Here is an 18,229-nt window from a genome sequence, read left to right as displayed (position 1 = left end):
TAGTGTAGATGGAGACATGGGCGTCGGTCCGAGTTTAAATCGCTCGTATTTGTGGACTTTGTTCTGATAAGTGGACTGAATTAGAGTTTTCAAATAGCAATCCTTTTTACTTTCGTTGTCCTTGTCTGATTTGCCTGTTTTTTTCTCTCTCCCTCTCTCTCTCTCTGAAGACATTTACGCTGGGGGGTGATGAGATGTGTAGTCTGAGGAAGGTCTGTCTTGCTTGATTGGCTGCTGAGTGGTCTGGTTAGAGATTTTTCGAGGCGGCGAGTGAGAAAGAGCGAGTGCCGTCTGTGCATCAATTGAGGAGGCTCTCGTATGCGCTCCCACGCTCCTCCAAGCAGTAATGAGAGAAGTGCGAGCCGTCGGGATGCCCTGCCAATGATATTTGATGTGTAATTTATATATATTTTTTTCCTTTTCTTTTCCCCCCTCAGCCTTCGAGCCGGCACATTGCGTGCCTCGGAGTTGTGTGGCGGAGTGGGCGACACACATGCATGGAGTGAGAGTAAATAGAGGCTTGTGCTAAATCATCGTGGATTTATAGGGGAGGTGGGCTTTGTCGTCGCATGGTGGGCGGCAGCAACGCACATACACACACGCACACGCACACCAATGACACACACTCTGATAGAACAGTAAGTGGTTCTGTCCCAGCAGTGCTAAACAAGGCCAACGGTCCACAGTTATGGACAGTAAATAGAGCAGAGCACTACCTGTAAATAGCCAGCACCACGGCCTCATAAATCATCTGTGTGTGTGTGTGTGTGTGTGTGTGTGTGTGTGTGTGTGCGCAGCATGGCGAGGCCTGAATAGATACCAGAGGCCTGACCTTCCTGCCCCCCCCCCCCCCCCACCACCATCTGTTCCATTGCGGGGTCAGGCGGGCATATGTGTACACAGTTAACGCTGGCATCATTCCAGCGACCTGGCCAAGGTGGGCTGGCACGCTGGCACCGAATCAGAAGGCGGCGCTAGCAGGGCGCTAGCAGGGCGCTAGCAGGGCGCTAGCAGGGCGCTAGCAGGGCGCTAGCAGGGCGCTAGCAGGGCGCTAGCAGGGCGCTAGCAGGCGCACAGCAGCTCGTTGACACAGGATATTTGCCGGTCGGGGCGTCTCGTGTAGAGAAAATTGTTCTCTGCAGAGTTTCCTGTGTTAGAGCTTAGAAACATTCACACTCCACTTGGTCATGGGAGGTTGGAAATTGCTCCCCACTGTTAGCATTTCTGCTGCTGACATTTGAGCTGTTATTGGGTTTTATGTGTTGTGTGAAAGACAAAAAGCTATGCAATTTATTTTTCCCTTTAGTGATTTCACACATTTTACACTGAGTTTCGTAACTGTCGTATGAGGACGTTTCAATCTTCACTTTGTAGTGAAAAGATGTAGCCGTGTTAAGGTGCGACTGTAGATGCAGCAGTCAGAGAGGATAGTGGTGCATGCATTTGTATGGAGGGTTTATATATCTACACGTGTGTGTTCATGCTTTTATCTATAATGGAGTGTGTCGTATTTTAAAAGTGTGTACGTGCCAAAGACTGACGTAAAGAATTGTTTCTGCTGGTTAACAGCACAATCACAATGCTACTACTCTCCTTTTTTAGTGAGACCATTGATTCTTCTGCAGACAGTGTGTGTGTGTGTGTGTGTGTGTGTGTGTGTGTGTGTGTGTGTGTGTGTGTGTGTGTGTGTGTGTGTGTGTGTGTGTGTGTGTGTGTGTGTGTGTGTGTGTGTGTGTGTGTTGGCGGCTCTCTGATCTGGCACGGTCTGGTTGCTGTGGTGACAGCAAGCCAGCAGCGTTCATCACCTGCTGTGGTTGCCGGGTCACACCTGGCGAGCCGACTACCTGCACGTGTTCACACAGACAGAACTACATTATAATAAATCGTATCTTAAATATGTCAGAAAGCCAATGCAGCGCGGGCATTTTATGAGCCTCGGTATTGTGTACATGAGCACAGGGACCGGGAGCTGCCACATGCATAACTCTTGTTTCTATATCGGACTCCATCCTCCGTACAAACTGAAGGTTTTTGTGGTGAATGTGAGTTTTTTTCCAAATTTCAACTTAGTTCAATGAGAAGCAAAATGAGAATGCATAGTTTTATGCATTTAAAACAATTTCACAGATATCAAGTCAGAGCTGGAAAGAATCTCAGTCTAGTTTGAATCTCCAAAACATCCAAAGTCCAAGTATTTTTGAAAAGTGGTAACAACAAGTTTGTCAACAAATCCTACGAATCCAAATTGAGTTTGTGTGTATCTAAAGCCTGGCGTAGAGCTCCATGGTTTCTTCACACACACTGTACTTTATTCTTACTCGATCCCACACACACCGTCCTTCTGCCAGAAATACTGAAATGAAACTATTGATGAGTCGTTTTTTAAGATTTGCGTCTGTCGAACGTCGTTTAGAGCCTCAGCAATTCAAGAAATTTGCTGACGATATAAATAACAGCGAGTGAATCCCCGGCCACTGTTCTAATCGTGTCTTCACACCGTACACAAAGCGAATTTTGGCCCCCATTTGCTTAACTCGAGAGGAGGCGGGGCTTACCTCCATGGATACAGACAACGCTCTGCAACCATTGCCAAACTTTTGCTCTTTTGCACGTGTTGTGGAAGTCCCAGATATGCCGAAATCAAACCAAATGCTGTCCTGTCTGGGTTCATAACATCACCCAGAGCCGCACACCGAGCTGTATTCACTGAATCCATCGCCACTGTACTCGCATCATTGGTGTCGCTGGCTCAAATTTGCCTGGACTTTGTGTGTAATCACGCCGCCATGCTTTAACTCATCTAAAAACATACAAGGTATTCACTGGGCACTTCTGATGTTATGGCTGTGTAAGGAATTGTTAATGACCTGGAAGGAGTAGGTTGTTGGTGGTAGCTTGTGTGTGTCCGGCCTCGCCCCGTCTCTTTGTATCTCGTGTTAGAGAGATGTGTCTCTGGAGGAGACGGAGCCCAAAGCCTTTTTTCCCTTTTCATTTAGTTCAAACTGAGGTCTTTGAAGTCTGTGATGTCACCTTGTAAACAAAAAAAACTAAAATACGAACACAGCCGTCACTGCGGGAGACGGCTTCAATGCTTTATTAGTAACTTTGTAACCGTCACTTGCAAAGAAATGCATTTTTTTTTTTTTTGAGCACTCACATGCAGTCACAAACAACATGAGCTCTGCTGTGTTTATCTCTGCCTTTAAAATAGGGCATTAATGATTTGGCAGTCGTTGCAATAGTGCACCACATCCCTGCATAAGTAGCATAAGTGGAATGTGATGAGAGCCTTGCAGGGTGCAATATTAATGCATGTGCTTCTGCCCGGAGTGATTGCAACAACACAGCGTACATGTTTCATCCTCCATCATGTGAGATTATGAAAGCACTCGCCCCGGTGAGACGCGGACTAAAGGTCAGAAGAAAGTGAGTCAAACATTTCATTATTCATCATCTGCTGCATTATCCATTATGGCGGTTGTGTGCACTTCTCAGCTCTGGAGCTATGTGAGATCATTTGACGCTACTTATTAATATAAAAAGCACTTGTTGTTTACTGCAAACCTGCGTGACAATTATTGGAAAATTGTGCATGTTCGGTTAACTTTTTTGGTGGTTTTTTTTAAGTCACAAAATCTTAATTCTTGACTGTATTCTTGTCACTCAGGTAAATGATTGTCCGTAGCATCCCATCTCTCTCTTGGTGTTCTAATAGCTCGTTGTAGATTTTAAAAGGCAATTTATTTCCATCTAGGAGCTAGAATTTAAACGGCTTCATAATCATCCGCAGCAGCGATTAATAACCATTGATTCAGTTTTGCATACATGATAATATTGTGTAAAACAGTGTCTCTTTCATGCCATTGACCTTTTTCACTTTGAGGAATGTATTTGAGCAATGAGAGTAATTGACTTCATGAAGCACTTCACTTGTTTCCTAGTTTATTTCCACCGACCAAAGCAATCTGACCGGGAATCTACCATCTACTTCCCCTAATATTTACAGTTCTCATCTTAACCTCGTGTCTTTATTGATCTGAGCAACCCCAGGCAGTAGGATTTACACACACACACACTGTTGGGAACGTAAAGGAGCGTGTTTGGGTTATCAGCATTTAAGAAACTGAATTCTTGACATCAATAGAATTATTAATGCATGTAACAATTATTAATGATCATTAATAACAACGGGGCACCACCCTGCGAACAGGGACCAATAACCAAACGATAAAACTAAGTCTCATAATTAGTAGTCACTCATAATGTCAATAGTCTGCGTATGACTATACATTCAGTGACAGTGAAGGTTTTAAGTTCGAGCACAGGCTACTACATACAGTCTTATCAAATACATATGCACAAGTAATCACAGACGACTGCTCCTTAAAGTATAACAGATTTATTAAATCAAAATAATAAATGATCAAATCAACAAACGTTATCATACAATTTTATATGCCTAAACTAAAGAATGAATCAAATGGATGAGGGTGTGTGTATGTGTGTGTGTGTGTGTAAAGGAGAGTCTTTAAGCTACAGCTAAAGACTACAAAGATGGCGGCGTCGAGTGACGCGGGCCAAAAGGGGAGGGGCCTTAAGATACTACAGCTAAACTACCACCAGATGGCGGAGTCGAGTGACTCGGACAAAATGGCGGTGAGACTGCTGTATGTAATCACGTGTGCCGATGCACACATGTGTTGTGAGGCGATCGTTTGAACGGGGTTTCCCTCAGGGGCAGAGATAGGAGCTGTGTGTGTACGTGTTACGTGAGAGGAGGAAAGAGAAAAAGGAGCGAGAACTCGACGTGAATCACACGTCGGCGTGCGATGTTGTAGGGAGCCTGAGTTTGCTGGTTCTGTCACGCATAAGTATACCGCTGTCGTCTTTGAACTGCCGGTAACTTATGCCGTGATAAGCCACGAACCTCAGCTCACTCACAGAGTCGAGTTAATGAAGAGAGAACTCCCACACGGAGTGGAATACAATGAATGAAAATAATCCCCAAATAAACAGTCATAGCAGTTAATACACAAATACAGCGGAGCTTCTCTGGTCCGTAAGGAGTTGCGCAATACCTCGATATCATGCGACAGTTACTTAAACACACAAAACACGGGAATATCAACATATAAATGAATGACCTGAATTAAACTTACGTTAATTTAAGCTAAGCTATGCCCAGATACCATGAACCTTACTTGTCGATGCTTCGTTGCAACGGAAAAGTGTTCGTGGGGAAGTTGTCCTTCTTCCTCGTCAGGAAGGGGGGCAGGGGGAGCTTGCAGCGCGGCCTTGCAGCGGGCGCTGTGTCTCGCACGGCTTTTGCTGGTGCGGCTTCGGTCCGTTGGCGTGGCTCTGGAGCAAACGCAGGTCCGATCTGTACTCGCTGCAGGGAGGACAGTTAACTTCGGATGAGACGGCGTGTCACCTGAATGCACCGCATCTTATGCGCATCTTACCGGGAATCATCGGTGAAGGATTGAGGCTTAGTCGTCTTTCCTCCTGCCGGTATGTGTGCACAAAAAGGAGCGGAGACGGGTCTCGTTGGAGGGATCCGTCTCAGCGGGGTAAGGGAGCCTTACTCAAAGTAGAGCACTGTCTGTTTCGTCCAGCCAAATGGCTCGTGACCTGTCAGGGTTTGAGGAGGGGAGAAGGCCGTTGCTTCCTAGTGGCCTGCGTGGCCAGCGTCGCGTTGGCGGGGAAAGCGGGATCTTCTTATGTCCAAGGACGGGTCCCAGGGCGAAGAGAGCGTTGCGTGCCTCCTGCTACCCCGGAGGGATTGGTGGAAAAAGCAATGAGGTGTGGGTTGCAGACAGTTTTGTAGAACAGTGGTTGAACCACAGGGGTCCTGGGGTCTCTTGGCCCTCGGCCAATGAGATTGCAGCGGTGCATTCAGGTGACTTCAGGAACCATAGTTTTTTGGGGGGGGGAAATTCACACCCTAGTGTGAAATTCCTTCAGAGGAGGTTTGCTCTCATCAAACTACAAATCAGGATGAAACCTTTGCTTGAAAAAGGGAAGGCCTGATTCTCTTTGTCCACAGCACATGTTTAAGCCATATGGTCAGACCCCAACACACACACACACACAAAAACACCCACAAAATATTCACCAACCATCATTAACATTGCATAAATTGTTCATCCTAGCAACTCATTCATGATTGTAGTGAGTTGTGTAAAGTGAAGGAATTCCACTTTTTTAAGTGCTGTTGTAAATGCCGTGCAGGAAACTACTTAAAGGGAGACTTTGGAACACTTCAACCCTATCTCCCCGTGTTTCAGTGTCTGAGTGACTGAAAGAGGCTGAAAGAGGCTGAAAGAGACTGAAAGAGGCTGAAAGATGCTGAAAGAGACTGAAAGAGGCTGAAAGAGACTGAAAGAGACTGAAAGAGGCTGAAAGAGACTGAAAGAGGCTGAAAGGCTGAAAGAGACTGAAAGAGGCTGAAATATGCTGAAAGAGACTGAAAGAGACTGAAAGATGCTGAAAGATGCTGAAAGAGACTGAAAGAGGCTGAAAGAGACTGAAAGAGGCTGAAAGGCTGAAAGAGACTGAAAAAGACTGAAAGAGACTGAAAGATGCTGAAAGATGCTGAAAGAGGCTGAAAGAGACTGAAAGAGGCTGAAAGGCTGAAAGAGACTGAAAAAGACTGAAAGAGACTGAAAGATGCTGAAAGAGGCTGAAAGATGCTGAAAGAGGCTGAAAGAGGCTGCAATTTCTGTAATTGGTCGAGTATTGTTGGAGAACGCTGCAGACGGGAGCAGCTAAACAGGCTGCAATGTAATCGCTCTATGCAATTCCTATGCAATGTACATCAATGTCCACTAAAAGTGCTTTTTTTGCCACTGACGGGTTCAGATTGTTATTATAAGTGTCTAGCAATCGTATGGCGAGAACCCCATAAGGAAATTTTAAATTTAATTTGATCATCTTTATTTCCTTTTTTCATCTTTATTCATTATTTTCACATGGACGTTGCCTTCGGTGTGTCATTAAGCTAATTAGAGTTGAGACTTTGTCAAACATTGCAAAATCGATCACAACCAAACTGGTAAACTGTTTTTTTGTTTTTGTTTTTTTTGTTGTCAAAAAACCTCCAAGGAATTTATTCCAAGAGAGGAAGAAAATGCATGTTTGTGTGCAGAATGTTATTTTCCAGCAAATCAATGTCTCGAATACGATGATGCAGCAATGAAAGGTTCGGTGTATCTGCCGCTTATTGGGTTGAACAAGGTTGAAGCTGCTGCTGCTGCTGTAGCCTGTTTCTGTTTCTGTGCTCAAGCATATACGTTCTGTGTGTGTGTGTGTGTGCTTACCTTGCTTGAGTATTGCTCAAGTAACTTAAGCCAAGTGGATTTGTTGTTTTGATTTTATTTTCATCTAGTATGAAAGAACACAAACAAACAATCTCGGTGTCTGGACTTCTGTGAGAAAAGTCTGAATAAGTTGTTATTTTCTGTTTTCTGTACTTCACATGCTGAGCACACACATCTTGCCCATAGATCATGTATACCTATACATAGATATGGAAGAAACACGATTCTAGTCAGATATATTGTACTTTCCTAACCCTACTCTGGCAATACTTCCTAACTCGCCCCATCACCTTATAAAATAACTACTTCTCAGCTCATTCTGACGATTCAGTTCTCAACCCAAATAACAGACTCATGGAAAGGTCGATGGGAGAAGTGGACAGATTAGTTTGAGCCCTGGAGTGCTCCAACTGTTGCCACTTAGCAGCCATGAACGGAACAAGCTCTTCAGCACCACTTGTCACATGTGAGCTAAAGAGAGTTATTGGACAATTCTGCAAACTTCAAAGACAATGTTCTTTCTAACATCCAATCCAAGCGTTTCAAGCTTTTTACAATCAACAATGGTATGACGAAAGTACATCATCCCGAGGGAAGGCGAATCAGAGCCCTGGACTCGTACTCCTGACTAGAACCCACTGGAGACCAGTAATATTGCTTTCTTCTCGTAAAGGCTGGGAATTCAAACAAAACATCTGAGTTAAGTTAAAGCAATAAAACCACCATGGTTTGTTGTCCTTATTTATATATTTATATATATATAAGGACTTTGTTGACCATTTACGTTGACTAAAGTAACTTAATGCACGTCACAATTAGAAGCACGTCGCAGTTTCAAACACGTTTATTCAAACAAAGCTACTTGGTTATGTCTCGGCAGCAAAATCCCTTTGTTAGGTTTAGGAAAAGTTCATGACTTTGGTTAAAAAAAAGGACGTTTGTTACGTAAATTAAGTTACATACGTTAAGAAGTCAACGGTTGACTTTTGGTTTCACACGGGACACAAATTTGGCGTCATTAAATGAATTGAAGTTCGTAATTGTCCAATATCGACATAATCCCTAGAATACTGCCCGAAACGTACCTAATGTCACCAAGAAGTGAACATTTGAAACTTCACCAAAGGTGTGGTTTACTGCAGGCCTGTTTGATTGGATTGCACAGGTGTTAGTAATAAACTGCACACACTGGTTTAGAAAGACACACACCAGACACGGATTATGCTATCACATTTATCCCTCACACAGCAGTTTGCGTGACAACAACATGTGCGCGGTGGTTAACCGGCGGTCAGCTCGACGGCGGCGCAGGACAGACGGGGAGGGAAAGAAAGGACAACAAGGCAGACAGCCAGGGACAGGGGAAGGGATTGTGTTCGCTTTATCCATGTTTGCTCAGTTCAGCTCAGGGCAAATATTAGCCAGTGAGCTCTGCAGCCGTTCTTCTCTACCGGGCTCCAACCCCACACCCTGCCCGCAGAGACTGAGAGGGGGAGAAACGGTTCTCAGGGTAACAGATGGAGAGAAGGAACAGAGAACAAATGATGGCAGCGAATAAAAAGAGACAAAGACAAAGTAGGAGATATCAGCCTGTGTGGATGTATAGTGTTTCATACAGCTGAATTATATGGTACATGTCTTCATAAGCAGAGCCTGGCACTCATTTCCACATAACTTTTCTTTATCATGCCAGCAAAAATGCACTGGTTAGGTCTGTCCAAAGCGTCGTTGCTATTTTCGATGGAAGGAGGTTTGAAACCGCGGAGGAGGAAAGGTAAAGGAATAAAAAGCAAAACAGCTTCATGCTCTGTGTTTTTCTCTCTCCGTGGTTTCTCTGTTCTGAGGAAAGAGAGAGAGAGAGAGAGCAAGAGGAAGGCAAAACACAGGCTCGGAATACAGAAAGTGGAGAAGACAAGAGAAAACAATGGAGACAGAAAACATTTTGTTCTTGATTTTGTCCGAAGGTCACAGTCATTCCTTCCAATTTCGGGCCAGCCGCCTGCCTCGCTCGCTCCCCGACAGAGAGGAACAGGCAGCTCCAGAACGCGCTCACACACCACAACAGACAGTAACACACTCGTCTCGCTAGTAGCCACACACAAAGTCACAGATTTGTGAAAGCCTCAAAAAAAAAACATCTCCCATGTCTGCTTATCTTGCAGTGTCAACTCGGACGTGACAAATTGTATGTGCAGGCTGAAAATGAAAAGCGGAGTCTCCTCTCCTGCTGTCTGCCTGAAGACAGAAACATAATGTCTGCTGGTAGAACCGGTCCACTCGGTTTCGTTGTGACTGAGACTCGATCTGAGACCAAAGGCGGGCCGGGTGCAAATGAAATGCAGTCTTATCAGGTTGGGTAGACTCGCTCTTTATTGCTACGGTTCTCGGGTCTGTGTGGTAATATGTTTAACATCCGAGTTCATCCAAGTGGATTCAGCCCTGATTAGGCGGTGCATCACAATTATCACGGAAGAAAAATATGTTTTTCGGGACACTTATAGGGACATGAATTGCATTCGTTTTTTTCAACATGGCTGCCAGTATATGAGTGTTCTTTATCTGCTTTGGTGAGGTCCTTTTGGATCAGTCCTAATGATCCCCGGGTCTATTTGGGACTGGGTCTGACCGTTCTTGGTCGTTTTGGAGAAAATGACTTGTTTTGTTTTTTGCTTGCACATTGATTTCAATGGCTCTGTTTCAGGTCAGAAATCTTCGACCCAAAGACTCTAAATTTGGGAATAATTTGACAAATGAACATGTTGCACTTCCGAACCGAAACACAGCCCTTTGTTTTGGACACAGATCCAGTAACGTTCACATGTGATATAGAACGTTTCAATACAATGTCATTTTTCAGTCATGAAGGCATCTACAGATCTAAAAAGTACTTGAAGAACATCTTTAAAAATGTAATTTATTAAGACCTTGATATTTATCAAGGTCTTAATAAGGATAAACGGCACGCTGAAGATTTAATTTAAAATGTATTCATGCATTCATGCAGGGTTTTTTTATAGAGGGGGTAATTCCAGCATCAAATAAGACAACAAAATAAAACAATGGCACAGTATTAACCCATCCAATGTCAGGAAGGATTATTGTTGTACAAAGCCACCAAACAAAAGACAGATTACAGTCAAGGACTCCTCAATCTCATTTCACAGAACTCTTTCTCTCAGAGCACTGAGCGTGTGGATCAATTGGATTCTACCGAAAACCCATGTTAGCAACTCCAGTCAGCACAGTAATGAACCTCTGGGGAGTGAAAGAGCTGCTGATGAGGGCAGACAGATTAGAAAATGGAGAAAATAGAGAAAAAGCAAAAGCAGAGAGTGAGCGCAATAATAATGGAGGACATGTGGAGGTGAGGCGGAAGCTCTTCCCTGCAGAAGAAAGTCAAACATTGATTTTGAAGCCTTAATTGTTCTAATGGGCAGCACAGACTAAATCGAGAACACGGCTTGACTTTATTAGTATCTACTGAGGAAAGAAAAAGGAGTTGTTGGCAGCAAATCAGTGGTCTAGAACTGGCTAGACTCAACTGTATTATGACACTTGATACGCTGACAAAATGTCATTCAGTCATCAGTAATTCTTCCATTCTGTCCTTAGAAAGGTATTCAGTAAAATTAGGATTGTAGCAAATCTTATTTTTTCGTAAATTGATGAATGATTATGTGGAACTGTTAAAAGCAAAAGCATAATTGAATTGAAGATATGAGCCGAAAAGGATAAAACGATGTGGATGTGAAACTTCGCTGGTCTTCTTGCTTCTATTTCTTTCACAGTATCGTTGTATCTTCATTTCTCCGACATTCATACATTCATGCTTTGTTTATGCTGCAATTCCTCTTCTCTCCTCCATCCATATGTGGTTAGTGACTTGAAGAGGCCTTTCACACGAAACACATTTGCTCTTTGAAATGTTCAGGTTTCACTCGTGCGTCTTGATAGATTTAATATGTCTCAACACATCTCTTGAGAGGAGGAGAGTCAGAGATGTGAGTGATGATTGTATTTTACTGCTGAGCATATTCCCTTAATATCAACTCTCTATTTTGTTCATTTCTTCTGCAATAAGGCAGTGAGCAGCAGACTGGCAACACTTAATGGTTGATGGGAGTTTAATACTGGCGCTTGATGCCTTCACAGTTTTTGATACTGCTCCGATCTAACATATAGGTCACTGCTTAATATGTTTATATGAACATGGAGCTAATGACTATATTTAATGTGAAAGATGTTGATTGTACTGATGAACCCACAGACAATGTTCATCCAAACTATTACTGTTATCTAGGTACCCATCTTGTCTCATGTTTGTACACAGTAGCCTACCGGTACATGCATAGTGCGTTTTCTAAAGCAACTTTTTTAGGTTTAGGCAAATATGACTGAGATTGTGGTTTGGGTTAAAAATGTGTGATGTATCGTGCGTTAGCTAAGTACTTAAGTTTCATTACAAAATTAGAATCGCCTCCAAATCACCTCATTATGACGCCACAGCTACGGTTATTGTTTGTTTCTGGGGGTGTAACAATACACGTATTCGTATTAAACCGTTCGTATGCTACCTGGTCAGCACCAAAGCACCAAAGTAGAAAACTAGTGTGAACTATTGGATTTAACTTGTCGAGGGACCAAGAACACAACGCCAACATGCTAATGTTGCTCCTTCTCTGCTAGATGGGAGAAAAGGCAGCTGTTTTTTTTTTTTTCCCATCACCCTAAGGTGATAAAAACCTAATGTTGTGACAGCTTCTTGCTGTCACAACATTCAGGAACCCTTCAGGAACTTCAGGAACCCCAAGTTAATGCAGGTTTAAGCATTATTGTCAATAAATCACTTTACTCAGTGGATTCTCTGAGAGCAAATCTGTGTGATGCTAAATGAAGAAATCAACTTGATGTAATCATCAACATTCATAGCTGCTTCCCTCTGCTGTATTTCGGCTCGCTGCCAGCTGTGTGTGTGTGTGTGTGTGTGTGTGTGTGTGTGTGTGTGTGTGTGTGTGTGTGTGTGTGTGTGTGTGTGTGTGTGTGTGTGTGTGTGTGTGTGTGTGTGAGAGCCCATGGTTGACGACACCAAAGCTCAGCTCTAGATAACTAACAGTATTCCTGATCCAAAATGACTTTCAGTGTTTTTCCACTTTGTGTCACACACACTCTGAAGGCGTGGGGTGAGCGGACTATGGGGTGGTTCAGCCAGTGAGGAGCCTGCGTGTTATGCAACCGCCTATTGCTTCTTACATAATGCTGCAGTTTCAGAGTGAAAGATTAGCCCCGCCACACTCTCCTCCATGTAACAGATGCCACAGCCGATCTCCTCTCGCAGACATCGGGCGCACATGTCGACAAGCTGATTAGCCGTATCGAGCCAGAATTACCCGTGGAAAGGGGAGATCCAGAGATACCGTACGATGGCGTATCTGGCTCACTTGCAGAAGCCTGGCACCAATATGAATCTGTAACTGCAAATCGCACATCAATTTAAGAATTAGAAGTTGGGAGGGGGGGGGGGGATTGATAGCTTTTCGTTGGGCATCCACTGAAAACCTATTTATCAGTAAGTTCTCTGTCCATGCCGCTCCACTGGCTGATTCATAAGCTAATAAATACTGCATCTCCATACTTACACTGGTACGTCAAGTTAGGCTCAAGCAGACACAGGCTGTGATAAATCATTATTGTGGAAATGAGAGCGCGGCTGATGAATAGTTTGCATTTCCACCGCACGCTGTGCTATTAAAATGAAATCTGTCAAACCAAATCACAGGCATCAGCATATCCCCGAACTGGTCAGCCGCGTTTTCCTGGACCGTTTTCTCGAGGTGCGTCGAGCTGAGCAAGATGCCGAACCCCTTGACTGATTTAAATAACTGTGTCTGTCAACAGTGAGCCGCTGAATGCACCCTCCGGTCCACCCAGCAGCCGCTCCTCGGTTGTTTCTCTGTTGTTGTCTCGCGCTCTAATCCGCCTGTTTGGAGCCTCATGTATCAGATCTGAGAGGGAAACGCAGAGAAGAGAGACGTTGAGGAAATGCAAATAGATCAAGCAGAAGATGTGTATGGAGGTGAAGCTGTAGGGGTGCTGGAGAAGAATCGTGATTGAGCTGTCTGTAAAGACATGAAACCAAGAATAAAAATCCTCCAAAAACGCATTCTCCCTTTGTCTGCCCCCCCCCCCCTCTTAATTGTCTACCAATGTGCGCTGTGAAGAGCGAACGAAATCTCGACATCTTCAAAAGGAGCTTTGATCTCAGAGCACCTTGAGGCCCCGAAGGATCATCAAGTTACCCTCTGTCCTTTTATCTCACAGTGTTTCTGACGGCCCCGCGCTGCTGCTCCTCTGCCGCTCCTTCTTCCCTTTTCTGCTCGGCTCGATCAGCGAGAGCTTTCTGAGGCTGCCTGATAACTCTGCAGCCACGTTCTGGCGCCGTCTCATTCCCATTTGGCAAACAGCGCCTTACCTCGACGCGCTCTCGCACCTTGCAACGCAATGATTTCGGAACGCTCTCCGTATTCCGGCGCTGCTCCTTCTCTCAGGCTGCTGCACAGAATTCCGAAGCCAATTTTCTTTGTCTTTGAGAAAAACGGTAGAAGAGACCAATGAGAGGGTTACACAAGCTTTTTTTGACTCTGTCGCCAACTTACTGTTGTGTGAGAAGCTGATCAGCAGGTTCTGCTCTGTGAAAGAAAACAATAATTGTAACTTTGTTGTAACAAGATATTTGACCAGCACAGCAAGTTTGTGCTTGAGAAATTATAATAATGTTCAAGAGGTTTGTTGGAGTTATCACGAGGAGCTTTTAACCAGTTATGAAACGATGTTCATGGAATACGTTTACCTCTATGCGACCGACATAAGCAAAGGAGACCATCAGAGAGAAGATTGGCTATTTCCATATAGTTGTTGTAAATGCTTGTCATCGGTACCACCAGATCTGATTCTGCGCAAAATCATTGAAGTCGTGTAGCTTCACTGGAAACTCCTTCAGCTCATACTTTAGTGGGGCTCGCCACGGACAGACCCCGATCTGGCTTTACTACTGGCTCCGCGCATGGCAGCAGCCCTCCTCCTGCCAGGAGCAGAGCTTTACCCCGGTGCTCCACTGGTTCCCGACAGGAGCCCACACCAACAAGCTGCCCGGACCCAGTCCATGCTGGGCCCGCTGGAGGAAAGGGAGGCATGGCAGAACCAGAACGGGGACTGGGATGGTCAAACTGCTGCAGTAAAATGAGAGGGACTCTGGTGCTCACAAACAAAATCAACACAAAATGAAAGTTCCTCATAGTAGCTTTAACAAAACTTGATGCAATAAAAAACTAAAAATGAAGTTTTTCATTCAGTCTCTAGGCATTTTCCGCTAACTCCCTACCATTGAAGATATTTGATTGTTTTATTGAACTAAATCGGATGAAAAGTATCCTATCACGTATCATAAAACACAGCACTTTCCCTCTAGGACCCCCTACTTATACCACTGACTGACCCACCGAGTGAAAAGTAAGATGAGCTGACCTCTGGGTAAAAAAGAGCCAAGACGTAACATTCTTCCTCCTGACATTAGCCTACAGCTGAAGCAGATTACGGGCTACTAAGCAGTAGTTTAGAAGCGGTGGTGTTTAAAGAGCAGCCAGGGCTTATTGTCGGTTACCTACCGGTCCCTTCATTTCAATGTTGCAGGCTTGACTGCTCCTAGTCATTCAAGCAGGGGTTTTTTCTCCTTCTGTTTCCAGAGATATGTTCGCTTAAGGGAAATGGCCATTAAAATGTCATTACCGCTACACTAAAATCATTTTTTGAAAAGCACTGGTTCCCAGCGGCTTCCTGTCGTAATGGGCTCAATACATTCCCTCAGCACCGGGAAGAACCCTAATGTTGCGGAACACAAATGCTAATCTCTCTGTAAATATCACTCAAATTCACTCTCCCTTCTGCTCTTCGGTCATAATATTCATTCTGCTTTGCTCTGGCAAATTGAATTAATTCTCCAGGCAAAGGTGTTATGATTATCCCAAGCTTCCTAGTGTGTGGGAGGTAATGGAGATGATTCTGGCATTTCCACTCGATCCAAAAGCATTTCCCCTCGCCCGCTCCCATTTTTTCGTCTTTGCTGCGGCCTCTCAAAGGTATCGGTGATTACATTTTCAGTCACGTGCGCTCTCGTTGATCACTCTCTGACAGTATTCATATTTGTGTCTTTGGGTCAATGTTGGATTTCGGAATGCACGGGAAGAGCCGGGAGCAAGGACTGCAACGGTCAGTCCATAACATGAAGCAATTGATTAAGTGCCCAAGGAGCTGGAAGCACTTTGCCATTTGAGACATCCAAACCCCCTCTGCAGGATGAGATCATCTGTTGAGCAGTCCATCAAGCTCCACTCTGAGGAACGCATCCTGGTCTAACTTACTTCATGTATGAGAGTCTGTTTCCTGCTTCCACATTGATTTTCCTCGTTCAACTGTGTCTTATATTCGGCAGATCTCTACCGCATTAGTCACAGCCCCACTGGCACATACACGTGCGCTGCCATTTGAGCATGCTCGATTAATAACCAAATTGAGGTTGTCATCAGAGCATGGCCATACTGTAGCCCTTGCCTGAATACGGTAACCACTTTATTCAGCACCGAGTGGTGGTTAGGATGCACATAAATTTGGCTGTGATTATACCGCTCATTAACTTACTGTACAACCTCTGCACTTATTTACTCAATTAACTTGCAATTTTAGGTCCTGTTAACATAGGGACGTCTTATTTTCCTTTTTTAAATACTTAATCGGCCATGAATAATGGAAAACTGCTGCGAGCCAAAGCCTGCGCTCACCTCTGAATACCTCGGCATACGGAAGGTGGCGAAATAAATGCGCATGGCTAATGAGATAATGCGATCAATGAAGGTGTTGCTGCAGTTGTTATGATGTGGGGTGTTTCACGGACCCAAATGCAGACTCAGACCGCAAAGTTCTATTTCAAAACCAAGGTTCGTTTATTTCTCTCAGTCAAGGGAAAAAACAGGAAATGGACAAAGTCAATAGGAGGCGTCTTCACGCCTCCGGCCGGTTCCAAGCCGGAAAGTGGCGAATCCTGCTGAGCGGCAGACGAAGCCGACAGGAAAACTGTCAACGTCAATACGGAGGCGCGTCCTCGTGCTCCGCTCGGATCTTAGCCGGGAAGTGGCCGGTCCGCGTCCGCGGATGGCAGACAGGCTGGATCGTCTGTGTGACACCCGAGGCTCGACACAGGAACGCCAAGACTACACAGTTGATCTCCGAGGAACGAACTGGAAGGCTTCCTCGTACAGGTGAAAACCCGAGGCTCGACACTGTACGGCAGGCAGGTCGAAAAAACGAGAGGCAACGTTAGTTTCAGATCTTCAGAGAGTAACAAATGGACGACTCACGGGTCGGAATACCAGGTAGGTAAACGGTCTGTCACGGGAGTTCACAGGTAGGACCCAAACGCAAGACCACAGGAGACAGAAGTTAATATTAACAGGTTTTATTTAGACTGTGTGAAGGTGTGGAGCCCGTGGTCCGACACCCGAGTGGCAGATCGACGGTGTGAGGCCGGTGGCTCGACACCGGAGGGCTGGCAGCGTGACGGCGAGTGTAGTCCGTTTAACACAAGGAGGGCAGAGGATGCCACGGGGTTTCAGCGGGTGAAAGACGGTACGACCTGACAACCCCAGACTGCAGGACCAGAGCTTATGTAGTGACAGGAGACTCATTAGTGGGCCCTGAGTCTGGTGTGTCAGGCTGCAGGAGGTGGTCGGCTGGAGTGTCCTCAGCTGTGCACAATCAAGGGTGCGGCCATGGGAGGTGTCGGGTCAGACAGGGATCCTGGATCCTGACAGCAGTGGGCAGGTAGAAGAAGTGTGCCAACAAATTGACCCCTTGTGCAAATGAGCTTGACCTGTTGTGACAATCAGGAAGTGTTCCTGCCAATGGTATGTGGCTGCAGGTGGGTTATTGCTCTGGATCTTATAGCAGTGCAGAACACAACTGCGACAGAAGATTCACTGCCAGACCCGAGAATTAGTCTGTAATGGTGCTGTCAGGTGTGTACTGTGTCTGTTTCCTCTCTCTCTCAGCTGTGTTCTCTCGCCTCTCTGGTAGACTGTAACTCCATAAATGACTTTGACCTTTCCCTGGGACTGAGGAGGGGAACCACAGAGGGAGAGGAGAGAGATGGCGGGAGATGAGAGTAGAGTAGGCGGTTGACTATAATGAACTCGAAGCAGTGGGCGGCTGTCAACACTAATAGATGGGAGTGGGGAGGGGGTCAGCGGGTTGATGAATACTAAAGGTGCCTTAACAAGTACTCTGTACATCTACCAGGCTGATGTGCGTGAGATATGATGCTCACATCATCGTCAGACTACCGACAGCGAGGGCCTTTTTCGTGAATCTATGAAAAATATCTTTCGACTTTTGCTGCAGGGCAAATGACTGTAATGTACATGTGTTGCATTGCGCTGTACACTCTGTTCAGTGGAATGCATTTCACTCACAGGAGACACAATGAGTGTTTTTTACGTGATGCCAGCTGGAACAAAGCTCTGAATGGGGTTTCTTTGCGTATCGATGGTTCAACATGTAAAATAGGAGTCAGTAACGAAGAGTGTTCCATATTCTGAAATGTGGTTTTAGGCTTGTGTCAAATAGGTTTGGTGTAGTAGAACAACTTTTTATAACACCAAAACACTTTCTATTGCCGTTTTTATTTGAGAACAGGGTAACATTCACAGTGGCAAAGAAACCACACCGCCAACTAGCGTTTTACCAGAGTAATTGCAGCGACGGCGAAGCCCAGAGCCCACGTACAACTATAAATCAGCCTTTACTCTCCAGTCACGCTAAGGCACAGTTCACAATGACCAACATGCTAATGTTTAGCAGGTGTA

The 18,229-nt window shown here is 45.0% G+C and overlaps 1 protein-coding gene across 1 annotated transcript in view; it reads left to right on the top strand.

Annotated features, from left to right (window-relative positions):
- nrxn2b (neurexin 2b) overlaps positions 1-18,229 on the top strand; it is a 569,330-nt gene that overhangs the window by 505,464 nt on the left and 45,637 nt on the right. The window lies entirely within an intron of this gene.

This window comes from Melanostigma gelatinosum, assembly GCF_949748355.1.
Source record: "Melanostigma gelatinosum genome assembly, chromosome: 23".
NCBI classification, from domain to species: Eukaryota; Metazoa; Chordata; class Actinopteri; order Perciformes; family Zoarcidae; genus Melanostigma; species Melanostigma gelatinosum.
The sequence above is the reverse complement of the archived record's forward strand: the minus strand, read 5'-3'. Positions and strand labels throughout refer to the sequence as shown.